This window comes from Mus musculus, chromosome 8 (assembly GCF_000001635.26).
Source record: "Mus musculus strain C57BL/6J chromosome 8, GRCm38.p6 C57BL/6J".
Lineage (NCBI taxonomy): Eukaryota > Metazoa > Chordata > Mammalia > Rodentia > Muridae > Mus > Mus musculus.
Window position 1 is genome coordinate 113,656,052 of NC_000074.6, and position 27,829 is coordinate 113,683,880.

General features: G+C 44.0%; 1 long non-coding RNA gene across 1 annotated transcript; it reads right to left on the reverse strand.

Moving 5' to 3' along the window:
* Nucleotides 1-11,874: 11,874 nt before the first annotated feature.
* Nucleotides 11,875-20,407, reverse strand: Gm30052 (predicted gene, 30052). The gene is made up of 3 exons (NR_136914.1): nt 20,341-20,407; nt 18,125-18,237; nt 11,875-12,607 (listed from the first exon to the last, which is right to left on the reverse strand). It is a non-coding gene; the product is annotated as a predicted gene, 30052 (long non-coding RNA).
* Between the last annotated feature and the right edge of the window lie 7,422 nt (nt 20,408-27,829).

Sequence of the window (27,829 nt, forward strand, 5' to 3'; positions counted from 1 at the left end):
ATAAGAACTTGAAGGACTCTCCAACCATAGCAGGATCATTGAACTATCCCAACTCTAAGGGTTCAAACAAGCTTTGACCATACACCACACTCAGGCACTTTGCTAGTTCCCAAGAAAGTTCTAGAAAGCATCGCTCCCACAGGTTTTGCCACCATAGAGCTTAGAATCTCAGCTGGAGGAAGTGTGCTTAGTATTCTGAGGGTGTCAGTGGAGGAAGTACCTTGTCAGTAATTGGGAACTTCCCTAATGACTCAGTTCTGTGTGGCCTTGTCAAGGGAACAGTGAAACCAAAACCCTCTGCCAACCCAGGGGAACCCCCACACAACATGTGGCCAAGAAGACACTTTCCTCATTGCATGGTCTTTAAGTCAGTGTGCAGGGCCATAGCCCAGGCAGTCCGCTAAAGAGATCACAAAGACAGAAATGCTGAGCTTGGATGAGCAGGCAGATCCAGTCTGTGAGCAGTAAGTAGTCTTCAGGCAAGTACACGGACGCGTTTCACTTTATCACATGGCCCAATTCAAGTCAAAGGCACTGGCTGTATTCATTTGCTCTACACGAGTGATCATTTTTTAGGAGGCAGGCACCTACAGAAGTTCCCTCTACCTCACTACAGGGTCCAGGCCAAAGAGTCCTTAGAAGGCTTTTCCTGGCTCGTTACAATGGTCAGTGGCACTTTGGAAAAGATTTGTATATAAAGACAGGGAGGACTTTCGAGATGAGCGTGGAAAACCACAGCTATAATGAAACACTGGGGAAGCAGATCTCTATCAAAGGAAAGCATGGGCTGCATTGCAGACTCTGTAGAGGACTTTAAAAGGCGGGGCTTGGGTGAATTTAGGCATAGTCTTTCCAGTTGCCATTCATCCTTACAACTGTGAGCAAGTCACTTCTTTCCAGCACTCCTTGCCTCCCCTTTCTATGTGTAAAGAAACAGGAGATGCATATGAGTGCTCACCATTCTTAGGTACCCTATTTTAGGCTTGACCAAAGTTGTCTGAAGCTCAGATGACTGGGTTAACTTTGGCCTCCGTCTCCCTCCTCCTGTGATTGCGATGGGAAGCCCACGTGTTCTTCATTGCACTGATCCCAAACCCAGCATACCCACAGCTGGTGCCCATGGTAACACCTAACGATTGACACCAGCGTCATGGGAATAAACTCCCTGCTTTTCTGGTGTCGTCTTGGAATTATCCACTCCAAAGCCTCCTGGAAAAAGCAGAAGGGGTAAAGCCAGGACCACGATCCTCAAACCAGCGGAAGTCTTCACAGACCCTCTGTCTTCTGCTCTCCTGCTGCTGCTTCTGTTCTCCAACCTCCCACCCCTACTTGTTGGGACTTAGTCGACCTGACACTACAGCAAAGAAATGCCTTTAAAGACATCCCATAAACATCAGCGAACAGTTCCTCTGCCCAGAAAGGGGTGTAATTCATATCCACTCTACAAAGACCACCCAAAACCAAACAAAGAAACTGCATAGTGTTATCCATCTATAGAGAGTCTGAGCAAGATCCCAGCCATCCAAAGCATATCTGTGTTCATGGATATGTTCTGCAAACCACCAATATGCAAGTCGGGCTGCAGACATAGGTCACCAGCAGCTCCGAGAATGCCCAGAATTGCCTTTAAAAGGCCCGATTCCATCCCTTTTATGCTATCCCAGCTCTGGCTGGATTTATTTTAAAAATTTCCAGTAGATGATGTGCACGTGGCCTTGCAGAGCACTTAACCAGAAATAAGGAACAGTATTGATCAAGGTCAAGCTCCAGGAAAAGTGATAGCTCAACCCCCTGCATCAGCAGCACCTGGGGGCTGGCTAGGAAGTCAGGAAGCTGGCTCCTATCCCAGACCCACTGAGAGGTACACTCCAGGTGGACACGGTGATCGATCTGAGTTTCACAAGCCCACCGGGTGGCTCTAATGTCCACATTGGCGAACTGAATTGTGGCGGAAAAAGAGCTTCTGGCTTTTCCTGTTCATTTGTATCCTCATGGTACAGGTTTTCAAAAGACGGCTATTGGAGCTAGACATTTCTGACTCAAGCCAGGGACTCTCCTAAGAAAAGTGCAGTTCAAGAGAGTAGGCATGGTGGCACATACATGTAATGTCATCTCCTGGAAAGCTGAGGCAGGAGATTGAAAGCCTGAGTCCATGCTGAGCTATACATAGGGACAGGTTTCCTGTGAGAGGAAGAACTGGCTACTTGGCAGATGACATCTTAGGCCGAGGGCCAGTAAAGAACTGTTCGGAAACACATTCCATAAACATGTCTCAAAAACCAAAGTGAGATCCAAGAAAAATTATTTACATCTAGAATCTTCACCTCAACTGTAAACCAGAGACTGAAATAATAGTTTCAGGAGAGGTATGTGAAATGTCAGTTTCCTTTGCCTCTATTAAAAAGTATTATTTAATGAGCACTGTGTATATAATATACAGTATCTGTAATATAGATTCCATAACCTCCCATTCCCTTCTGCCCCCTAAAAATTTTTTAATGATTGCTGTTACATGTATACACACATTCATGTGTATCTTTGTGTTTATGTATGTATGCATGTACGATGCTGAACATACTCAGTCCATTTAGCATTGCTCATCTGTATTGGACATCATATGTGGAAACTCATCCCTGCCTGGAGGAAACTATCTCTTTCTCTCTGACGTGGTTGACCACCTATGACTCTTCATCTAAGTGTGTGACCATGTGGAATGTCGCCCCCCCCCCCCAATGCACATTGGTATGTCAGCTGGTGTTGTCAGTGTGCAGGTCTCGTTTATGCAAGCACATTGTGAAGGTTTTGCTCATGCATTTTGATCAAAATGCAGAGACTAGAGAACTGTGGGGGTCCCCAAACCCAACTGATACATCTGCAATGCAGACTTTCTCCCCAAAAAGGAATTAAAAAGTACTTTGGTGTGAGTCATGGGCATATCTGTGTCTCAACCTAATCCCAGTTATAAACGTATGCATCTGTCAAATGGGACTCTTTTTCTAAATAAGGTGCTCACTGTGCATCCCTAGTGGGCCTAGAACTTGCTGTGTAGAGCATTCTGGCCTCAAGATCCAGTGGCGTCTGCATGATGGGTGCTGGGATTAAAGGATTAGCTGTTTCACCACACCCCAGCAATATAATTTCTGTGTGCGTAACTTAGATCAGTGTGGGACAAATGTCATGATGCTCTGTGTGGGCCAGATGATACCTAAATCATCTAGGTAGGTTGTTATTCTCCTTTCAAAATGTTAAGAAATAAATCTGCATTTTTGGGCTAAGATGCCTGAAACACAACTTTAAGTTTTGAATATCCCCCTTTATATAAAGCTTTAAGGAAGCAGTTAATTTTTTTAGAATGTAATTTATTTGATTTATTTTCCTTCTATTTATTTTTTGTGCTCTACCTCCAAAGATGATTCACTTTAGGTAGCCATATTTGGCAATAGCATTCTTTTTAATGAATTGTTTTAAAAATGAGTTTCTTGAAAGTAATAATCTAGAATAAAATGAGGGGGGTTAACAAGGACTGATGTGGACGTCAGTATTTCCTGTACTTACGAAGGCTGAATAGAAGCCATAGCCTTAGGTTGTCAAGAGTCATTCAGAAATGAGGATGAGTCTGTGGGAACTGTGAACACAGGTCAGAACTGATCCTATCGTGGGATAAACGTGAATAACTCACACAAGTCTTAAAGACTCACCGTGTGTGATGAAAACATGGGCATTTCTGTGAAGGAGATATAGTGCTTAAATGACATCAAACATTCATTTATTTGTGTATGTGTGTGTTCCTCTATGTGCGTATATGTAGACAGGTGCATGACCCGGGGAAGTCAGAGGTCAGAGGTTGACCTCGATGCTGTTTCTCAGCATGTTGGTCTTTGAAGCTCTTCCTGGGACCTGAGGCTCACCCATTAGGCTAAGCTAGCTGACCAGCAAGCACCAGGGATCCTCTTGCCTTTGCCTTCCTAGAATTAAAATCACCAGCGTATACCATCCTACCTAGCTTTTTATAGGAGTAGTAAACTTGGGTCTTCATGCTTGTATATCAAGACCTCTCCTGCCCGATCCATCTCCCCAGCTTCCCTTTATAACCATATTTAACCATCTGTGTATATACTGTATTTTGGTTTGAGAATGTATGGCCCCCATAGATTCATGTGTTTGAATGCTTGGCTGATAGGGAGTTGCACTATTAGGAGGTATGGCCTTGTTGAAGGAGGTGTGGCCTTGGATGTCAAGTTGGGGGTGGGGATTGAGGTTTCCTGTGTTCAAGCTATGGCCAGTGTGGCACACAGTCTCCCTCTGCCTGTGGATTAAGATGTAGCGCTCTCAGCTCCTCTAGCACCATGCCTGCCTGTATGCCACCATGTTTTCCCCCAATGACAATAATGAACTGAATCTCTGACCTGTAAACCATTCCCAGTTAGATGTTTTTCTTTATAAGAGTTGCTGTGGTCATGGTGTCTCTTCACAGCAATAAAATCCTAACTAAGACACACTGATAGAATTCTAATATTCGGGATGAAGACACTGTATACTGCTGGTTTATCTCTGCTTGAGCATTTCATAGGATACAGATAGACTCACTCTGAGTTGACTATTCACAAAATGGGCTTCTTTTTCCCATGAGGAAATGGAGGAAATGGAGGTCTGAGAAGGCTAGATACTTCCAGAAGTTCCACAGCTACAATGTCATGAGAGTCTCAATCTATTGATCTTCTCCATTGTTGTGGATTCTTCTGAACCCTGTTTCCATATCTTCATGTGTCATGAACTCAGCAGAAGCCACCAGAGTGCATTCCATCCAGGCGTGCATGCTTTGTATGGCTTCTAGTTGAAGTCACCAGCAGCTAGCCTGGGAGAGTCCATTGCTAATCCAAGTGCCCTCCAACACTCAACAGAAACTGTGTGCTGAGGCACCCACACATTCCTTCCACAATCCCAGCAGGTAGTGGACACTGCACTATGCCATCCCATCCCACTTTTGAAATGCAGTATTATATTGAGCTGGTTTAAAATCCTTTGCTTTTCCTTGGGCAGCTCGCACCCACTGCTGTCTTGGCACCCACTGCTGTCTTGACAGTATAAAGGAAACCTTGAGGTGGGACATAGACCCCATGTCCTTGGCTGAGTTTGGAGAAATCGCATCTTCAAAACGGCCTAGGAGCTTGGGTTGGCTGCTGCCTTCATTGAAGCCTTCCCCCAAGTTCTGCCTTCTTCCTTTTCAGAGGAATTGACCCCAAGATCTTTATGATGGCCAATCTCTACTGGGAGCTTGAGGACAGATTCTAAAGTTGTCATGGAAACAAGCCCCTTAGCAGATCTGTGGAGGATTATCTAAGTGTTTGTGAGTTCCCTGATGGTATACATAGACTGCAGCTGTGTACCGGTGTGAAGGGGTAGTAGGCTGTTCTGGGCATGCTCTGTTTTCTTATATTCTTATACGAAGCACCTAACTGGGGGAGGAGGGATCCAGCTTTTTATGTTCATCTCGATGCCTTCTGTCACAGTACCAACAACCACTCGGTCCCCATTTTTCTTTTTTATAACCGAGAAAACTGAATTCCGGAGAGATTTTTATCTTTTATCTAACACCAGTAACAGAATGGAGAAAGCCAGCGGGATCCACCTGGGTCTAAAAGCTATGCATCCTGTACCATCCCATGGGAGTAGAGGATGATCTTTAACTGATTTCAATTGTTTATAAACCTCTAGGCTTTGGATGATTGCTTTGGATCAGAGCAAAATTGGGAAACAGTTATGAGAATGGGCTAGAGCTAGCCACGCTGTGAAACTAGCCAGGAGATGGAGCATGGCTGGCAGGGTTTAGCAAACTCTACAGCATCCATTTCAACTTCCAAGATGGGTCGGTGGCTTTGTGACATGAATGACTTTTAAGACACCAAAGGCTCTCTTCCAGAAGGTCCCACAAATGACTGTCTTTCCATTGGCCTTCCTGCTTGGCTGGTGTAGAGCTGCATTTGAGTGGATTTCTGGAAGCTTGGCCTTTCAAGAGGCCACAAGGTTCTCCTGTCTGTCTTTCTGTCCCAGTTCTCTTGCTTCACGTCGAAAAGGCAGGAATTTACATTTTAATTAAAGTTCCCATTTTACTTAATCACATGACCACCCCCTCCTGCCTGCTGAGTTGGCCTCTCACGCCCACCTTCTGGTCATCTTCCTCTGACTGCCACCATCTTCCCTGACTGTCCTTGCCACGTGTCTGGCTTCTCCAAGCATCTAAGTTCTCACTCTGACTCTAGTCCCATCAAATGTCCATTCATCATCCACAATGTGGTCAGAAATAATTAACTGATACCACTTCATTACACTGACGATTTCCTACGGACCACAAGGTTAAGCCCCAAGTCCTTGTTCCAGGCAACCAGGCCTTCCCACCAGTCTTGTGCAAGCATGCCTTTGTAGTGCTGCCTGTCACCTCCCCCTCGCCACCCCCACTTCTCCCTGCTCACCTGGATCCCAGCCGCCCACCTCCAAATCTCCCAAGGTAAAACGGGTTTTTATTTGTGCTTACTTTGGATAAGGTACTCTGGACATCTTACAATTTATTATTTGTTTGTTTTATTTGAGACAAGGTCTTTCTATATAGCCCTGCCATTTCCCCTTGGGATATCCAGACATCATTGAGCACTGGGCTGGACTGGAAGGAGGGAAACTTAGCTGGGTGGGTGGGTGGATGGGTGGGTGAGTTAGGCAGGATCTTGCCTGGCATGAGTGCGGGGCAGGAGAGAGTTTTTAGGGAGTGGGTAGGGGTTTTGGGGGTGAGTGTACATTGCTGGTGTCAAGATCCTGGGAATGCTTCCTTTGCATGAAGAGGAATTCCAGGAGCTTTCGGGCCATGTCCTTATAGGGAGAGAGGAAGTCTAACCTGTAATCTGCACACCCGGCTACATGACTGCCTCAGGGGTGGCAGAGTTGGCAGCCATAAGGCTATGGTGTACCAGGACACGCAGGCCCGGAGCAGGGTAGAAGCAGTCCTAGTCCTGCTGGTCTCAGGATGAGACTTTTGGCCTTTGGATGACTTTACATATCCCCAGCTAGCCTGGCATGTGTTATTTAGTGCAAGCTGGCCTTGAATTTATAGTAATCCCCCTATTTCAGCCTCTTGAAGTGCTAAGGTATTAGGTGTACCCCTTAATACCTGGCCTCTTACGATTTTTTTAAATCAACACATAAAACTTATACAAATGATGGCATGGCATGGCATGGCACGTGGTGTTTGGATACCTGTATACGCTCTTATGATGTTTAAATTTTGACAAGTGTATCTATCTGTGTCCCCAGTCAGTTCTTCACAGAGAGAAAAAAAAAAAAATCCAAACCCTTTCAGTTTAGCAAACGGCCCTACCAGATTGGCCTGTGGTCATGCCTGTGGAGCAATCTTATGATTAATGACTGCTATGGGAGAGTCCAGTTCACTGTGGGCAGTGCCACACCTGGGCAGGTGGCCTTGAGATGTATAAGAAGCCAAACTAAGCAAGCTCTAAAAAGCAAGCCAGTAAGCAGCGTTCCCCCACAGTTTCTGCATCAGCTTCCCGCCCCCCAGTTCTAGCCTTGAGTTCTTGCCATGATTTCTCTCAGGAACAGAGTTATGGCCTGGGTATTGTAAGACAAAGTAAACTCCCTCCTCCACAAGTTGCTTTTGGTCATGGTGGTTTATCCTGCCAATAGAAATGCTAACTACCGTTATATACTCTAGCATGCATGTCCAATTGCTTTTGCTTTCTCCATTTAAAAATTTTAATTAAAGTATAATTATATTATTTCCTCTCTCTTCTTCTCCCTCATTCCCTGCCATATTTGTCTCCTCTACTTCCTCCCAAATCATGGCCTCTTTTTCAACTGCTGTTACATACATGTGAATATATATATGTGTGTGTGTGTATGTGTGTGTATATGTGTGTGTGTGTATATACACACATATATATGCGTGTGTATATATGTGTATATATATATATATATATATATATATATATATATATATATTTGCTCTAATGTGTAGTAGATAACATGTAAGAAAATAGTTTTTGGTTAAAATTCCCTCTTATCCTTTCTACAGTGACAACATCATTCATAACACTGAGCCTTCATAACTTCCTATATGCCTCAGAAAGGTGTTTCAAAGAACTATGAACAGAAAAGTTACCCGGTATACAGGTGGCAATGTTCTTTGACTTTTCCTGGGGGCACATAGACAAACATCTCCTCATTCGGGATAGAACGATGTCAGTAGACGAGACTACACCCAAGCCCACTGGAGTAAAGTAGTGCATTTACTAGGTTCACTTAGCAAGCAGGGGGCGGGGGGGGCCTTAAGGCAGCTGCATCATTGAAAAGCCTGCCCTAGCATGGGTGAAAGATGCTCCCCAGAGCTGTACAGCTTTAAGACAGCTCTCAAGTGGAGTCTCCTCTCCCCTGCAGTTGTTACTGCTGCTATAACCATGAGAAGGACTTGTGACTGGTTTTCTGAGGAAAGAGCTGCTCCCTTGCTGGAAGGAAACTCTGTGGCCATTAGAAGCTCACCTTCCAGACTGGTTTGGAGATATGGGTCACATAGACCCATCCCTGGAGGTTTCCAGTCTGCAACATCAAACACCCTGGATGTTCCTAAGGGTAACTGTACCCAGCAGATGGCAGCTTCTGTCCAGAGATGCACCAACTCCCTCTAAATAACACAGGATGGCACGCACTATGCTGAGAGAACAGCAGAGGGCACCAAGACTCCACTGTTGGGTGTAGAAGAGCTGTTTTAGCAGGTCTTGTGTTATCCTTGTGTTTGTGGCTTTCAACAGCAGAGTTACTATTCCACATGTGCGTGCTAAAAGTTGCCAAGGGGTGGGGGTTGGGGGTGGGGCAGCAGAGAGACAGACACAGAGACAGGGAGAGAGACAGAGACACCATACATCGAAAGCTTTTGCATTAAATACTTGTTTCTATCTAAAATTCGTTTCATTTTTAATTGTGTGCCTAGGTCTACGCTTGGGTACGTGCACATAAGTACAGGTGTTTGTGGAGGACAGAAGAGAACATTAGACACCTAGAAGTGGAGGTATAGACATTTACAAACTTCCTGCTATGGCTGCTGGGAACCAAACTTGGGCCTTCTGCAGGAACAGTACACACCCTTAGTGAGCAACTCAGCTCCCCAAGCTGTGAGCACTGAGGGTAAAAGTTGAGCCAGCGTTGTCTCCATAGGAACCAAGAAACAATGAACTAGGACCAATCCCATGCGGCCTTCCTCTGTTCCTGCTACCATGGCTACTGATATTGCATCAAATGAGCTTGCATTGATCCAAGTTGATGTAGGTATATCAATTGAGACCATCAGGAATATATCTTCAGCTCCTCACACTTTGATAAGTTGAGTTTTGATGTTATCTCTTAGGCACGTTTGTTTGTTGTTTGGTTGGTTGGTTTGTTTTAAATAAAACTATACACAGAACAGAACAGAAGATTCAGTCTTCGAGCTGAGCTGGGGGCTTGGTGTGTTTGCATAGCAGGTGTGAGTCCCTGGGTTGGATCCCCAGCATCATAAAACATCAAAAAAAAATCTAATCTCCCATTTGCCTGGTACCCAAGCCCATATTTGTTCTATAACTCTAGCTTCCCTTACAACATGAGAGAATGTTCAGTTATCTGAAAGGAATTTAGTGTCGCTTGTAATGTGTTTTTCTTTTCTAAAAACCTTTCCCAAGTGCTGAACAAAAATTTTTATACTAAAGGCAAGTTCTAGTAAAGTCGAATGAAATGTGGAATTCCGGCTAGATGAAATTCTCAGGAGCCTTGCATAGCACAGTTTAAAAAGAAAACAATGTATAAAAGGCTCAGTTATTTACATTTTAAAGCACAGAGAAATAAATTGGCTGTGGTTGTTGCTTACAGTGTTAACACATCCTCAGGTTGAGGTGAGATGGCAGTGGATGTAAGTCTCTTCTTCATGCAGGCTGTTGCTGGCGACAAGGCCCGTGTAAATTGGCAAAATGAAGCTACTTAGTAAGTCAGTGTGAGTTCCACATGGCCTTAATCAAGGCGTCGGGTTCTAAGCTGCCGATGCGATCTGCTCCGCAGTGGTCAGACCACTGTTAGTGCTAAGCTTCAGTTGCAGTCTTTTGGAAATTTGTTTTGGCAATGGGAAATGTGTCAGAAGAGCAGCAGGCTGAGGCTCTGGGGCCTCCTGAGCTGGTGGAACATAAGACTGCAGCTGTTCTCAACACTGTAGGCAGCGGAGGGGTGATTGCTGGGGGGGGGGGGGGATGGCACCTTGCACCCCCTACTCCAATACGCAGGGGAAGGTTTGATCCGATACAGACCTATGTACACAGAGGCAGAGCAGATCCAATATGTCAACGGTTCTCAACGTGGTAGATCATGACCCCCAAGGTGTGTGTGTGGGGGTCACACATCAGATACCCTGCATATCAGATATCATCATTACGATTTGTAACAGTAGCAAGATTACAGTTATAAATTAGCAATGGGATCGTTTTAGAGTTGTGTGGGGGGGAGTCATCACAGCGTGGGGATGCAGCGTTAGGGAGATTGAGGACCACTCACTGCCTTACATCCATAGTAGGAGCCCATCATCAAACTGGTGTCCTGACAAGAGGATTGGGGGAGCCTTGGCGGGCTGATAGCCAGCACAGCTAACAGGGAATCTTTCACCATTGGCCTGCGCTGAGCTGCATTCTGGGAACACAGTAATGGTCATGATGGACACCGGCCCCCGCTTTACCACACATTTGGTCTGGTGAGGAGAGCTGACAGTATGGCCTCCGGGTGGGAGACACATGGCATGTTACAGAGGAATGGGAACAAAACAGGGAGGGGGGCCGTGAGAAAGCGCTTTCACAGGGATGAGGGGTGGGGGTGAGGAGTGTGTGTGTGGGGAGCTGAGAATGGTGGAGGAGGGGGCAAGGGGTTGGGAGGGGGAGGGAGCCAGAGACGATTCCCAGAGGAACGGTGTCCAATTTGAGGCCTGAATGGTGTTAAGAAGGGAAAATTCCTCAGACCAATTAAATTTAGTGGAGTTTATTTGAACAAAACAAAACAAGAGTAATGGACGAACTATGCGGCTCCTGGAACTAAAAGACAGCATTGCAAATTCCCACCAAAGCACGGCCTGAGCCCCGAACTGGGAACAGCTTAATTAAGTAAGTGGTTTCAGAGCAGCCTGCAATTAACCAAAGCTCAGCTACTGTCATTAAAGTGTGCATTGCTTTGGTCTGGTGAAGACGGCAGAGGAGCCTTGTCCACTCCAATGGCTGCCTGCAAACTCTAACAGTCGTCAGTGGGAATTAGTAGGACGAGGAGCACAGGGGTGAAAGGATTTTCTCATGGGAACCGTTTGCCATCTCAAGCACAAAAGTACCCGAGAATGGCCATATATCTGTAAACTTTACCGCACGCCCAGGAAATCTGTGGCTTACCTAACAAGAGGTCAGAGTTGCTGTGGGGAGCCATGATGGTATTAGCTCAAGATTCCCAGCCTGGAATGGGCTCAGCCAGGTGTCTCTCCTCTTGAGCTGTCTACTGTCACCTATAAAGTGGTTCTTCTGTGTGTGGGTGGTCCAGGTGGCCTCTGGTTTCTGGTAGCTAGGGCAGGAATCCTTTGGTACTTCAGCCTTAAAATGGGGTAGACAGAACTTCTTTATACTGCGGTCACACTCCAGCAGTTCAAGAGGCCAAAGGAGGCGGGGAGGGGTGCTTGAAGACTTTTGGGGAACCTGGTTGTAGAAACAGTTTCCAGGGTTCAAGGCAGGTCTGAACAATGATGAAATCAACTCCATCTTCCAATGATAGGTGCTGTAACATCTTGTGGCCATCTCATTTAAATTGCTACTTTTTTTTTTTCTTAAACAAGCTCTCCCCTCCCCCATTATAGTCAACTCAAAGTGACTTCAAGAAGCGAGGTTTTGAGGGATAAAGGGTTGAGAGGGTTGAAGGAGAGGAAGTGGGAGAACATAGCTGTCTACTCAGAGACGTACTCAAAATGTGGTACCAGAGAATCAGGGAAGGAATCACAGGAGAAGGCATGTCAGGGAAGAACTCTCTTAAAGCTAGACCACTCTGTGCCCGCCGGCATACTTGGCTGACTCAGAGGTCTGCATTATGCTTATACGTGGATCATGAAGGGCTTTGGATGGCGGATGCGAGTCCAGTATGACAATATTTACAGTACAATTTAGACGGTGGGGTTTGTCTTTGCACATCTGAAGCATCCTTACTTGGATCCTCCAGGGAGTAAATCCAGACTTTCTTCATTCCCGGGAATTTGGTCACCAGCATGACTATGGTACTTACTGGGTCCTGGGTCCTATCATCTCTGAATCTCTGAATGGGAGTAAAGGGAAGATTCTGCTTGCAAAACTGACCATCTGCAAAGATTGAATTTGGTTCCCTTCGTGAGCACTGAGATGAGCGACCGCAAGAATCATTATGACGGATCTCAGTACTTGACTCATTGCGTGGACTTGAACCCGAGAAGGCAGAACCTTTCAAAGCCCTCTCTGGCTGTCCCTGCCAGCTCGGTTGCCATGGAAGTTTTTCCCTCCTCTTAATCGCCAACAATTAGGCAAAGGATGTTTTACTTCTGAAGAGATGAGAAGGGGAAAAAAAAAAAATCAATGTTTTGGCAAAGTCAAGGATGGAGGTCGTTCGGCTGGCCCAAGGTCATTTGATAGCCAGATGATCTAAGCAGTTGGGATGGGACAGCAAGTGCTCCTTACAGTTTTAGTTGCTCAGTGGTTAGGGATGAAACAGGGTTTGAAAAGGAAGGTACAGACTCCCTCAAGCAAGCCCTTCTGTTTTCTTTCTTTCTTTTTTCCTCCCTTTCTTTCTTTCCTTCCTTCCTTCCTTCCTTCCTTCCTTCCTTCTTACTTTTTTTCTTTTTTTTCTCTTTGGTTTTTCAAGACAGGGTTTCTCTATATAGTCCTGACTATCCTGGAACTCACTTTGTAGACCAGGCTGGCCTCGAACTCAGAAATTCGCCTGCCTCTGCCTCCCAAGTACTGGGATTAAAGGCATGTGTCACTACTGCCTGGCTTCTCTCTTTCTCTCTCTTTCTCTCTCTCTCTCTTCCCTCCTTCCTTCCTTCCTTTTTCTTCCCCCTTTCTTTCTTCCTTTCTTCTTCCTTCCTTCCTTCCTTCCTTCCTTCCTTCCTTCCTTCCTTCCTTCCTTTCTCTCTCTCTTCCCTCCTTCCTTCCTTCCTTTTTCTTCCCCCTTCCTTCCTTCCTTCCTTCCTTCCTTCCTTCCTTCCTTCTTCTCTCTCTTTCTCTCTCTCTCTCTCTCTCTCCCTCTCTCTCTCTCTCTCTCTCTCTCTGAAGCTGGCAAGCCCCTAGCCTTACGCTCAGTCTCTTTAGAAAATCAAGTAAAGGCATATCCCCTGGGCAAGGATGGGTACAAGTGCCTCCTGCTTCCTAAGTGCACCCCTTTGTTTTATGCTTTCCTCCCCCACACCACCCCGAAACTGAGGAAGCAACAGCAGAACACAGATCAAGAATTTAAGCAGTTCTTAAAAGTTCTTAAGACAAGACAGGGAGTTTATGTCATTCGCTCAGCCTTAATGTTGGCAGGAGGTACTCTTTTGTTTAGCTTTGAGGAAAAGCGCAGGCTCTCAGAGGTGGGTAGGAGTAAGGACTTGTTGACTCAAAGCATTTCTGCTAGATTAGCCTGGACTCTGCAGAATGACATAGCCCTCAGATCCAGGTTGCCTGTGTTTTGGTAAGATAGGAAGGGGGCGGGGGTGGGGTGGGGGAATCCCCTTTGGGACAGACAGGCCTGGGGCTAATTATACCACAGGGTGAATTCATCACTAAATCTTTCACTAACAAAGACAAATTACCTCATACCTTTTACAAGACCCTAAAAAATTAGGTGAGTGAATCTGCTGTCCAGCCAGCGCATGAACCCAGACAGCAGATGGCACCCCTCCAAGACAAGACTCCTTCCTCGAAGCAGGTTTGCATAGACCAAGATGAAACAGGCAACCAGTATCATCACCTGGCTTATGAGATCTTTCACAGACCACAGTCTTCTTTGATCTCCACTGTAGTCAGTTTTGAGAGCGGTGTTGTTATTACCTGCATTCGTGAACGAGGAGACTGTGGCCCGGACAGAGAGAGCCCCATACTAGAGCCAAACTAGTTTGGGTTTAGAGGACAAACGGGCCTTCGTTCTAGATTCACGCCTGCCGCTCTGCAGTATAAGATCTCTTGGGTTTTGAATATGAGATTCTGTCCCTTCATCTTCCAGGGATGGTAATCCTCAACTCAGCGGCTCCTGACAGCAGAGGAGAACTCTCTCACACTTAAGTGCATTGATGTATCATGCTGCCTCCAACGTGCTATTTTATCCATTGGGATTACTCGTGATCAAACTCCTATCTGCTTAAGTTAATAGATGAAAGATCTAGGTTAGTCTTTCTGGGCCATGTTTTCTTATCGATAAAATATCACCAATCAGAACAGCCGCCCCAAGTAGTAATAGGTCACTGACATAGCTGATATTGATTAAAGCCAGCAATTAGCACAGAAATGGTGATGGTGATGCTCACGATGATGATGTTGGTGATGCTAACACCTTGACTCTTGTAACAGGTGCAGCTGAAGTCCAGTACCGTGGACCCATACTTGCAAGGGTTTTTCTATTGCGAGACAGGAAAGCGAATTAAGGCCAAGGCTGGTAAGCAATTTGAAATCCCAGGAGATGGGGTTCCTGTGATGTCAAGACAGACATTTTTAAAGACAATGGAAGTGTGGGAGGGCTGAGCTAATGCCTTCCAAATGACTGGGATGGGCTCTCTCTCAGGCTTTGAAGGGAAGTCTCTAGGAGAGGTTGGCTTGACTAATGCATGTCCAGTGTGGCTGTGGGATTGTGGGATCCACAGAGCTGCTTGATCAGAGGTGTGAAGATAGTCTGACCTTTGGCTCCAGTTGGACAGTTTCGACAAGGAAAGCACCAAGCTCAGTTATTGATTTTTTTTTTTGTCATAGTAGCTTTTTTTTTTTTTGGAAGAGTAGGCACTAGTTAGCTCCACAGTAGAAAAATAGAACTCCCATGTGGTTTCACGACTTCATTTGCCCCTTTTGTTCTGGCTTCTAAGGTTTGTTTGTTTTATGCTTGTGGCTGAAGTTTTGATTTTGAGACAGGGTCTTGTTGTGTAGTCCTCAGTGGATTGACACTTTTTTATAACTCAGGCTAGCTATAGAAAATGACAATCCTTTGGCCTTAATTTTTTTTCTTCAAAGTTTTTTTTTTCTTGTGAGTGTATGTGTGTGTGTGTGTGTGTGTGTGTGAGTGTGTGTGTGTGTGTGAGTGTGTGTGTGTGAGTGTGTGTGTGTGAGTGTGTGTGTGTGTGTGTGTGTGTAAGGGTAGATATGTAGATATGTATGTAGGTGTCCAGAGAAGCCAGGAGGAGGCATCGGATACCATGGGAGAAGTAGTTACATACATGTGTGAGCCTTCAGATGTGAGTTTTGACATCTGAACTTTGACATCTGAACTTTGACCTCTGAACTTTGACATCTGAACTTTGGTCCTCTGACAGACCGGTGAGGCAGCTCTGAAGCTCTCATTTGTTTTTTAATTTTTGTTCTTTATCCACCTCTAGACCAAGGAAGTCCTCCATTAAGACCTCATTTTTTTTTTTTTTAAATCTGTAGACATGTAGAAGAGTGTCACCTTGGGTGTCCCACTAGACAATACGCTGCCTTTAGTACCAGCCTGACTGCTTTTTGGCAAGTCGAGGAGAGACACAGCTTTGGGAAGTCTGACAACAAGAGAGAGGAAGGGATCTGGTTTTATGGTTACCATCTGAAGAGTTGAGTCCCGCTTCCACCACCGATGAGTTCTATGAGAAAGGACCAGTCTGGAAAGATCTGAATCTTTTCTTTTCTCCTGGAAACGCTAATGTATATTACAATTATGGCAGTCAAGCCTCTGCTATGTCTTGCCTCAGGGTCCTTTTATATTTGGGTAACACCAGCCTTTTCCATTTCACCATCGGCTCTCTTTCCTTCTGTATCAGGAACCCTCCTTCCCATGAATCATTCCTCGGAACAAGCTGATCTCCTGAGGGTCTTTTCTTTTTTTTCTTTTTTCTTTTTTTTTGCGGGGGGGGGGCGGTTTCGAGACAGGGTTTCTCTGTGTAGCCCTGGCTGTCCTGGAACTCACTCTGTAGACCAGGCTGGCCGCGAACTCAGAAATCCGCCTGCCTCTGCCTCCCGAGTGCTGGGATTAAAGGCGTGCGCCACCACGCCCCCGGCTTACTGAGGGTCTTTTCAACTGCGATGTCGTTCTTTCTACTCCATCTAGTGTTTCCTTAGTTAACTCTAGCATCGGGTTCGAGAAAAAGATGTGGTTGCTGACAGTGGCTGCCTCATTAGTACGAACAAGACCAACCAGCCGATGGAGGGTTACCCAGAGCCCTGTGGGGAAGACACACACGATTCGGTGTGTGTGCTATGATGACCTTAGCATGAAATCTAAAGCTGTGCTTTCTCGATTCATTCCTGATCCCAGTGCTGTTCCCACCCCCGATCCCCTGGGCAGCCTGTTCGTTAGAATCCTATCCTATTTTTCTCACCCAAATAGAAATAAAAACTTGGAACCAGAAGCTTTTCATTGCCTCTGAGTAGCTGAGCCAAGCGAGAGCAGTGGCCTGGAAACCGGAGAGTCTGGCCTCACATTCTGCCTGTGCTGTGAACTTGACCTTGATTTGCTGAGAATCACCTGTCCCACCAAGCCCTGCACATTCCTATCTTCATCTAGAGAGCAAAGGAGTCAGAGCCGCGTGGGCTGCCGGGTTCTCACCCAGCATGGCATGTGGTTTTGTTCTAGATAAATGGCACACAAACCCTGCTTTGACTCCAAAGCAGTCCCACCATTTGTCACCGACTGACTACCCTGTAGTAGCTGTCTGGGTCCTATATGGTTTGCATTAAGGACTTCACCCCGACAAACACTAGCAGGGCATGAGAACTGCTCAGACCCATCTGGCTCTGTAAATGGGGCTGGATCTAAGCCCATGAGTGGCATTGCCCACAGTGATGTCACCCTCAATTTTTTTTTACGGGGGGTGGGGGAGGGGCGGGGGAGGGAAATACTCTCTTCAATTATTGGGACAGCCTGTGGCCACTAGATCAGTGGCCTGGATTGTAGGGATTTGGCTGCTTGCTTGCTTTCTCTCTCTCTCTCTCTCTCTCTCTCTCTTTCTTTCTTTCTCTTTCTTTCGTTCTTTCTTTTATTCTATAATAAAAGAAATGTCATTGACACAAACTCTAATTCAAGTTATGTGGAGGATTTTATTTAAATCCACAAAGTCAATGAGAACCAGACCTGGGCCTGCAAATAAAGCCAGACACAATGGTACCCAGGATCAACCTCAATTCTGAGGTTAAAGATTGTTCTTTCTTTTGTGGCTCTGTCAGACCCTTAACATCACTTAAGCCTAATTGATTCAGGGGAATTGAAGTCTACGAATGTGGACGTTGGCTGCTGTTTCTCTGAAAGTGTGTTCACATTCCTTAGACTATGGAGCCCAGAGAATCTCTCAGAAAAGGCCCTAAGCACTGATTTGTTTGAGGTCTTTCCTGTACTCCCTCCCTGCTCCGAGAGGATGGTCTCTAAGACCTGACCATTTTACCTGGATCATCTCAGACCCCTGGAGGTTAAGTTCTGTCATCTTCAGGTAGAAGAGACTCAAAGATGAGGTGTACCTCAAAGATTTTACCATTGTATGACTTTCAGCCAGACTTCCTAGCACTCTGGGCCTTAGTGTGTCTGTGTGTGTGTGTGTGTGTGTGTGTGCTCTGTAAAATGGGACAAAATTCCCCAGCATAACCTCCTCCCTGGCCCTGCTTGCTCTACTGCTCTATTCTCCAGGTTGCCAAGTAATGTGTATGGATGTTTTTGACTCTATCTGATTTCACCACATTCTTTGGCATCTTTGGCCTCTTCTAAGCCCCCACCCGACCAAGTCTTCTCTCAGATAGTTGTCTCAGAGAGTGTCTGACTAAGCCAGAATAGTTTGAACTCATGATTCTCCTGCCTCAGATGTTTGAGTCTTGAGATTGCAGGTGTGTTCCACTCTACCTGACAGCTTACTTACCTCTTGCTGTAGTCATTCCTTCAGAATCAAGCAGGCTCTTTCTCCTCAGGCAGTGACTCTTGACATTCCAGGATAGATGCTATCTTCAAAGATCATGTGTTTACATTTTTTTCCTAAATAAAAGAATAGCCAAAGTTTCTACCCCCAAGATGTACACAGATACATTTATGACTGTGTGTCTCTAGTTTTTCTCCCCTGTATAGTATCGGTATCAAAGTTAGTGAAAACCCATGAAAATATATCTGATTTCAGTATACCAGTAGTAAGAAGAGAAAAAGAAAGAAAAATTCCTGCCAGTGAGTCACAGGAAGAAACACAGAGAGATCAAGAGGCAGCGGTGATAGTGGTGGGCAATCTCTAATATGAGCCAGTTCTCTTTAGATAATTTTACCACATTTAACATCGGCAGATTCAGATTTGTATTCTGATAATGTACGTGGTAGCAATGTCATTTGAAAGAGGGGGTGGGGGACTGTAAGTCAAAGTGTCTAAGTAAGCCACAGTGTCAGTTGGAACATTTGGGAAGCAGGCACTGAGATGGCTTCAGTAGTGAGACTAGTTCACTGGTGAAATGCTTCTGAAAGGTAGAAAGGAGATTCCTGAGGGGAAATCCTTCAGGCTGTGGTGTGGGTCAAGAGTGGGCAGGGCAAGCCAAAAGCTGTGATTCAGATCTGATAAAGTATTGCCTGATTCACCAGGGACACTGGGGTGGGGGTGGGGGTGGGGGAAGAGTGATGTATTACAGATGCTCCATGCTGGGTTGAAACTGTCGCACTCCAGTGTCCCTGCGATGTTTAGAAGATGAAGTACTAAACACACCAAATCTGAAAATTCTCAGGTGCCCGGACTCCTTGCCAAATTTGAGTTAAGACATTCCCACAAAACCATGACTTGAAAATGGGTCACTGTGACCATTTCTGGACGTTGAGGAGCCTGGTACACATTTTAAAATAAAGTTCCAAAGATAAAAAGCATGACAAGGATCAGAATGATATTGATATAAATTGGACTTTAAATCTCATTGTCACATATACGACAAGATGCAAGATGACTTTCTGGTTCACAGTCTTGCATCCATTACTCTGTATTTCCTGTCTCGGAACTATCTTGGCAGGACTTACAGGGCTCATATAATACACAAAATAATTAAAAGTTATTAAAGCCCCCCAAATGATTGAGCCTACTGATTAAGCAACTGTGTAGGCATCCAAGTCACTGAACAGGCTGCAGTGTCTGCCAAGTGTTGTAACCTTGGGCTGGAAAGGCGAGGGATTTATACAAACAGGGTTGCTTTTCAAGCTTCCTCTACCAGGGCTTGGTCTGTGCCAAGTCCTGATTTACTATGACTTCATTCTAGACATCCTGGGACCTCAGCCTTTAAGCCACATCCACTTGAGTGTCTTCAAATAGACGGCATGGGATCCAATAGAGTGTGGACCCTGGGGGGTATTTATGATACCACAAAAAATATACTCTGAAAATCTCCCCCTCCCCCTCCTCCTCCTCCTCCTCCTCCTCCTCCTTCTTCTCTCTCTCTCTCTCTCTCTCTCTCTCTCTCTCTCTCTCTCCCTCCCTCCCTATCCCCCTCCCTCCCTCCCTCCCTCCCTCCCTCCCTGTATTTGTGCATATACACACACATACAGGGTATCAGGGGCTTTCGTTGTTGTGGTCTCTTTGGAGAAGGTCTCTTGTTGCCTAGGTTGGTCTCAAACATAATCTAAAGATGATGATCCTCGTGCCTCCACAAGGATACAAGCCTGTGCCACCACACTGCTGGGGGTGGGACTGGAGATTATACACAAGGCTTTGTACACACTAGGCGAGCACTCCACTAGCTAAGCTAAATGCTTAGGCCTCTCTAAAATTCTTCTTGAAGGTCGCAAATAGAAGCTGAAGCAAATTCAGGTTTCCTTCCGGGGATTCTGGTGCTTAAGTGTGTACATCTTAATCTGGGATGATTTCAACCACTCCACTTCCTGGTTCCCAAGTAGAGTTAATGAAGATCTCCGGGCTCGGAGAGCTGAATGATTGACCACTGGTGGGGTAGAGATAAGAGCGCCACTCACGTGTCTCAAGACAATAAGAAGACTGGTGACAGGGATAGACTCCTATCTGCTTCCTAGTACACCTAGACCCTAAACCTTGTAGTCCCAGAGTTTGTTAGCTTGTTAGGAGTTCTCTAGACCTTACGAGTGACAGGTTGATGGTTGGCTCACCTGGAGAGAAGCTACTCAGACATGAAGGTACCCAAGTGGTGGCAGAAAGTCCTCCATCAAGTGAGTCCTGAAAAGAGAAAGGATGTGTTCTGTGATGACTCCAGAAGTCAGCTTTGAATACAGGTGGGCCTAGCTAATGCCATGGGAAATAACTCCCTACAACTGGAACCTATAACACATCTGTTGGCACCCTTCATCACGCTTTCAGGTCTACACACATACTTTCTGACTTGGAAATACAATTGCATCACTAAATTGTCAAAGGCTTCCCTAACCCCTTTGTTCTCAGTGACCTATCCTGACTGCTACACCTTTCTAACCGGATCTTCACTTTTCTCCTTTAGATACCCCTCCTCTCAGCTTGTTATCTAATCTAAGGGCATGATTTACACGTGATGCCACCTACATTACCCATCACTGTAAAACAAACTCAAGATTTGGGTTTCCCAGTTAAGCATTTGTTGTCTCTTAGTCATCTAGGCATGGCTAGTTGTGGGACTCTAGCCTGGGACTTTCATGGATCAGGGTTACAATCACCTGACTCTATGATTGGTCTGAGAACTATGCTTTAAGGTGACTCTCTTCTACAGCCCAATTGCTGTTGGCAAGCATTAGTGAGCTACTTGAGTATACCATCGTGACTAATCAGGCTGGCATGTGGGAACATCTGTGGAGGATTGGCTTGATTGTGGGAGGTACCATCCCCTAGGCTGGGCTCAGAAAAATAAAAGAATGAAGAACATTAGCAAGAGAACAAGCAAGGAGGATCCTTCTGGGTTTTTTTTTTTTTGCCTATTGCCTGTGGATATGATATGATGAGCTGTTGAGTTACTTCCTTGTCTTCTGCTCAATAATGGACTGTAACCTGAAATTGTAAGTCACATAAACCCCATCTTCCTCTCACTTACTTTTGGTCAAAACATTTTTATTATAGAGGCAGAAATCAAACTAGAATAGTGACCTGAGCCATTCTGGGAAATCATACACAGTCAACTTGGCAATATCTTGTAGGTGGCTCAAATTTGCCATTCTGGGAAGAGAAATATGTAAAGGTGTGGATATCAGTAGGCAGAGATCACAGGAGGGCTATTTGGGAGACCAGTTACTATGCCTATAAGTTCAACATGATGTCTTGCATGATATTCTGTTTGCCTTGATTAACTCTTGTCTTCCTTCTACCTAGTCACCTCCCACCATATTCCCAGAATCATCTTAGATTCTGTCTTGGTTAGGGTTTCTCTTGCTGTGATAACCACATACAACCAAAGAAACTTTGAGAGGAAAGGGTTATTTTATCTTATAATTCCAAGTAAATCACTAAGATAAAATCAGGGCTAGTTTTCAAGCAAGGCAGGAACTAAAGCTTTAGAAGCCATGGAAGAATGCTGCTTACTGACTTGCTCCCTCTGTCTTGTTCATCCTGCTTTCTTATGCAACCCAGGAGCACCTACCCAGGAACAGCACCGTACCCAGAGAACTAGGCTCTTTCTCACCAGTCATTAGTCAAGGAAAGTTCTCACAGACTTGCCTACAGGCCAGTCTTATGAAGGCACTTTCTTAATTGAAGTTCCTCTTCCGAGATGACTCTCGGATTGTGTCACGTTGACAATGCCAACCAGCACAGATGCTATCTACTTTTTTTTTTGGGGGGGGGGGTCTTTGCTGAATGCACAAAATAGAATTGATTTCCTTTCCTCTTTTTTTTTAAAGCACTTTTCAATGCTATTATATAAGAGTTTGCCACTCATTATAAAACAGCAGCCTCTATCAAGAGATGTGGGACAGCAAGGGCTACCCCATCACTTCCAATGTTTCCAAGACTAAGTTAAACATTGGCAAACAGCAGGTTACTTATGGGACCCATCAATGAATTAACTTTATCTCTTTCCATCTCATCATGGTTTGCTTTCTTTGGGGGGGGGGTGAAAATTAATACTAATGTAGAGTGCAAATCATTTCCTTGGAAAAAGAGAGAAGAGGAGATGATGACCAAATGTTTTTTATTTTTAGTGTTTTCATTTTAAAAAAACTATCATTACATATAACTTTTAATGGAAAACATCTTTCTAGGGGATAGAGAGACGGCTCAGCAGTTAAGAGGACTGGCTGCTCTTCTAGAGGACCTTGGATTCAGCTACCAGCATACTCATGGCAGCTCACAACCATCCTGTAACTCTAGCTCCAGGGAATTTAATGTTTCCCGCCCTTTTTGGCCTCAACTGGAACAAGGCACACATGCAGGCAAAACACACACATAAAAGAAAAATAAATTAGCCTTAAGGAAGAATGTCTTTCCAGGGCAAAATTAAGATAAAGTAAATATTAATGATCATTAAAGAAAAAAGAAACTGTAGAGATTACGTTGCCCATACCTGTCCTTTCGCAAATGAGAAATACAGAAGTCTTATTTTCAGCATACTATTTCATGGTACGAGCTACAAGAGTGTTAATTTACTAGTTTAGAGGGAGACGATACCTTGAGTGGAATTCCCCCGCCCCCCGTTTTGGGGGGTTAATCTCATAGCTAATCTCATTGTTTTAAACTTCCGTGGGAGAACAACAGCACCTGTGCTGGCTGCTTTTATATCAACTTGATACAAGCTAAAGTCATTTGAGAAGAGTCATCTGAGCCTCAATTAAGAAAAATGCCTCCATAAGATTAGGCTGTAGGCAAGCCTATAAGGCATTGTCTTAATTAGTGATTGGTGCAGAAGAGCCCAGCCCACTGTGGGTGGTACAATCCCTGGGCTGGTGGTCTTGAGTTCTGTAAGAAAGCAGGCTGAGCAAGCCATGATGAGCTAGCCAGTAAGCAGCACACCTCCATGGCCACTGCATCAGCTCCAGCCCCTAGATCCCTACCCTGTTGGAGTTCCTGTCCTGACTTCCTTCAATAATGAACCACGAAGTGGAGAATGTAAGCTAAACAAACCCTTCCTTTCTCCCTCAACTTGCTTTTTTGTTCTTGGTGTTTCATCATAGCAATAGTCACCCTAACTAAGGCAACCATCTGATAAAGTAATAAGGAAGGCAGGGCATCAACCTCAAGATGATTTCATTAAAGAGCCCTTAGCATGTGGTATCTCCCAGGCATAGCCTTTGTTAAACACAGAGGGTCAAATTCAATGATGAACTGACTTCCTTTGAAAACAGGAGGTGAGGACTGGTGAGATGGCTCGGGTGATAAAGACATCCGGTGCCAAGCCTGATAGCCTGAGTTCAATCTCTGGGACCAATACCATAAAAGGCAAGTGCCAATCAACAGAACTTCCTGTCTGGTTTGCACACATGCCTGATAGCACTCGCATACCCACACACAACCACTCTTACAGTAACACAAACAAATAAGTGAAAATTTAAGGAGGAGGAGTGAAAGGAATTAGGAAGGACAGAGAGAAGCCTCTTGCATAAGTTCAGTTGTGAACTTAAGTAATAATTTCCTCCATTTGGATTAAGGTTTACTTAAGGATCCTGTTTGTATTTCCCTGTGACTTCTGTCATACCAAATTGGTCCTAGTAAGACACATTGCCAACATATACAACAAGACCATGTGAATTTTTAGATGCTCCCTGGAGAGGTGGAGAGGAAAATAAGGCTAAGGCTGTTTGTGTATTGTGTATGAAGACTAGTATATTGGAAAGCGTTCTTCTTCTTCTTCTTCTTCTTCTTCTTCTTCTTCTTCTTCTTCTTCTTCTTCTTCTTCTTCTTCTTCTTCTCCTTCTCCTTCTCCTTCTCCTTCTCCTCCTCCTCCTCCTCCTCCTCCTCCTCCTCCTCCTCCTCCTCCTCCTCCTCCTCCTTCTTCTTCTTCTTCTTCCTCTTCCTCCTCCTCCTCTTCTTTTTTTTTTTCTTTCTTTTTTTTTTGTATAAAACTTGCCACTAAGGTTGCTAGGGCATTTGATATTAGCATAGGGACAGTGGCATAGGCCTGGTGGTTTGAGTGTGTAACATGAAGTCCCCTGAAGACCATTCATCTCAGTCATCACTCTGTCCCTTGTCACCCTGGTGACTAAGACTCTGCACAGATGTTTTCAATCTTTGCTTGTTAAATCTACCCAAGGCTGATAAATAAATGGCTTTATCCCCTTACACAACAGGCTGAAGTCATTCTTAGGTTTTTTTCATCGAGAGTGGAAATAATCGTAAAATAAAACAGGGCTTGGACTCAGCTACAACGTTATTGGAACCAAACACAAAGGTCCTGCTGAATTTCAGAACATGGACTTTGCAGCTCTATCCCAAGTCAATGGACCCAAAGAGTTTCTTGGAGATCAGGACACAGACATATAGATTTATGTGCATCTATGTGTATTCAGGGTTGAGTGTCACAAAATCTAATGATATCCGGGGCTCTAAAAGGAGATGAGAATAAATCAAATTTGGGCAGAAAATGAGCACAAAGCCTAAATCTAGAGTTCCCTGGGCTTCTATTAAAGTCATTATTCTGATTCACTATGAAAATGTACCAGAGAATTATTATTCATGGCTATATCTATCTAATTAATTCAGGGAGTATAGATAATAAGTCTTCCGATGTCTTTATAGGAATAGTGACCTTTGGGCATTCCAGATCTTCAATCACCAGAATGCCAGGCTCTACTCTACATTATTAAGAATTGGGCAGAACTGATAACTGGTGAGAGGAAGCAGAACCCATGAAGAGCTCATTGGAGTGGGAGTCATATAAAACCCTGTCCCAGCACCTGTTTTGTTTTTCCGCAGACTACCCAAACAACTTTACATTGGAGAACATTCAATTTAGGGCTGTTCTCCATCCAACACGCACCCCAAATCACCTTTGTAAGTTTAGAGAATCTTCTAGATTCTCAGATAATATGGAGCACTCCCGTGCTAGGAGCTGGAAAGAGGACTCAGTGGTTAAGGGCAGGTACTGGGTCTTGCAGGGGATTCTGTTTTCAGCACCAGCTCCGGATGGCTCACAACTGTCTGTATTCCAGCTCCAGGAGATCGGAGACCTTCTCTTGGCCTCTTTGGGCACTGGGCATGCACATGTCCACCTACTCAAACACACACGTACACACATAATTAAAGATGAAACAGAAACAGAGAATCTCTGTGCTAGCTATCACTGAGTACTCCTACCAGCTTCTACTCGCTTCTGTCACTCTGTTTAAAGGATGTCCACAGATGGCTTATACTTCTTCAAATTTCCTTATAAAATGTCTTCCTTAAACTATGGTTCATGTACCCTACAACGTGTTCACTTAAAATTTTCAATTCAATAACTTTGAGACCTTCAAAGACACTGGGAAAAAATTTGTACATTTTATGACTCTGTACATCTCCCTTTTCTGGATACGGGAGAAGAATGTGGAACAGTGTGATATGACTGGATTCTTTTGTTTCGAATGTTTTCAAAAGCCGTGCATATTTTATGATGTGTCAATACTTTGTGTTATTTATTTCCACTTTTGTTATAAATTGAACAATTACAAATGGTGTGTGCTTAATGGATAGAAAACCATGCTATTGCTACTAACAGTTTTCTAGTGGACGCTTTAGGGACACCGACCGCCCCCACCACAACCACCACCACCACACATACACACACACACACACACACACACACACACACACACACACACACACACACACATACACACACGACATGATGTCAGCAAACAGACATAATTACTTCTTTTCTTTCCTATTTGTATTCCACTTAATTTATTTCTTTGACTTAATGACTTGGACAGTCTGTGTTATGTTGATTGTTGCTGGTTTCCTCGTACTCTGAACATGAGGAGGAAGCTTCAACTTTCCGCTAGAGAGTATATGTTCCAAGTAGAGGTACTGTAGCTTTTTCTACAGTGATATATATTTCTTACATACCTACTTTATTGATTTCTTTTTTAACACCATCGTTAAATGTTGAAGCCTATAAAATGTTTTTTTCTGTATTCTTGGAGAGATGGTATGAGTTTTGCTGTTATTTGTTTGTTTGTTTGTTTGTTTGGATTTTTTCTTTCCTTTTTTTTTCATTGTTTTTTATCCTTTTGTTCTGTGGTTGAGAATGTTATATTTATTGATTTGTGGTTATTGAATCATCCTTAAACTCCAAGAATAAACCATTGTAAACAAACCCTTTAACATACTATTTAGTGTTACAGGGTTTTTTTATTTTTGGGGTGTGATTTTTAGGATTTTTAATGTCTAAGTTAGTCAGGGATCTTGGCCTATAATCTTATTTTCTTGCAACATTCTTGAATGGCTTCACTATCAAAGTCATGCCAGGCTTGTAAAATCAGATCAGAAGCATTCTCTCATACTGTTTCTCTTTTCTCTTCTTTCTTTTTTCTTTTTTTTTTTTCTATTTTGGCAAAGAGTTTGAGAAGGACCAATGTGAGTTTTTAAAATATTTGGCAGGGTACACCCATGAAAATGTTTGAATCCTTGGATTTTCTTTGAGAGATTTTTATTATTATTATTGATTTAAGGTACTTAGTCATAATTTTCTGTGTCTCCATAATCCAGTCTTGGCAGGTTGGATGTGTTTAGGAATTTATCCTCTTTTTAATGGTTGAAGGACAGCAATTAGCATGGGATTGTCATAGTCATTTCTGTTCTCTAGTATTTCCTCTTTTGCTTGCTTGGGTTGTAAGATAAGCTCTCTCCAAGTAGTCTAGGTTGGACTTACCCAATCTGTGTAGCTAAGGATAGCCTGCATACTGGTGTGTTTTGCTTCTTTTATTATGTTTGTTTTCATTGGCTTTTATTCATTGTAAATAGTACTGGGTTATACTTTTATACACATATATAACATATATCCAGCACATTTCTTGGGGAATTTTGGTACAAATATGTAAATTATTTTGAGTGTCTTTCCCTTTTCCACCCCACCTCTGTTTCTTATTCCCTCTCTCTCCCACAACCCCACTTATTCTCCTAAATAATTCTTGTAATTTATACATACATAACTCTATGGATCTATGTAAAATCTAGGAAACACAGATACGAGAAAACACATAGTATTTGTCTTTCTGAAACAAATTTGAGACTTAATTTGCTTAATACGATTATCTCCAGTTGAATCTATGTCCTGTATACGACATGACTTTATTTTCTTTTACAGCTGAAAGCCATTCCAGTATTTATTTATTTATTTATTTATTTATTTATTTATTTATTTATTGTGTGGAACACATTTTCTGTATCAATTCTTCCTTTGATGAACACCTGGGTTGGTTCTGTAACTTGGCTACTGTGAATAATGTTGTAATAAGTATCTACCTGCAGGCGTTAACTTGTAGGCATTTGGGTAAATAGCAAGGAGTGGTATAACTGGGCCATATGGTAGCACTATGGTTAGTTTCTCAGAAGAACCCTGGTGTGTTCTATAGTGACTCCTTTACATTTCTACCAGCATTGTATGAATTCCCTGCTTTCTACCCATCTGCCAGCATCTCTTATTCCTTTTTTTTCTTAATGACTGCCATTCTAACTGAGGTGAGGTAGAGTCTCAAAGTAGTGAAG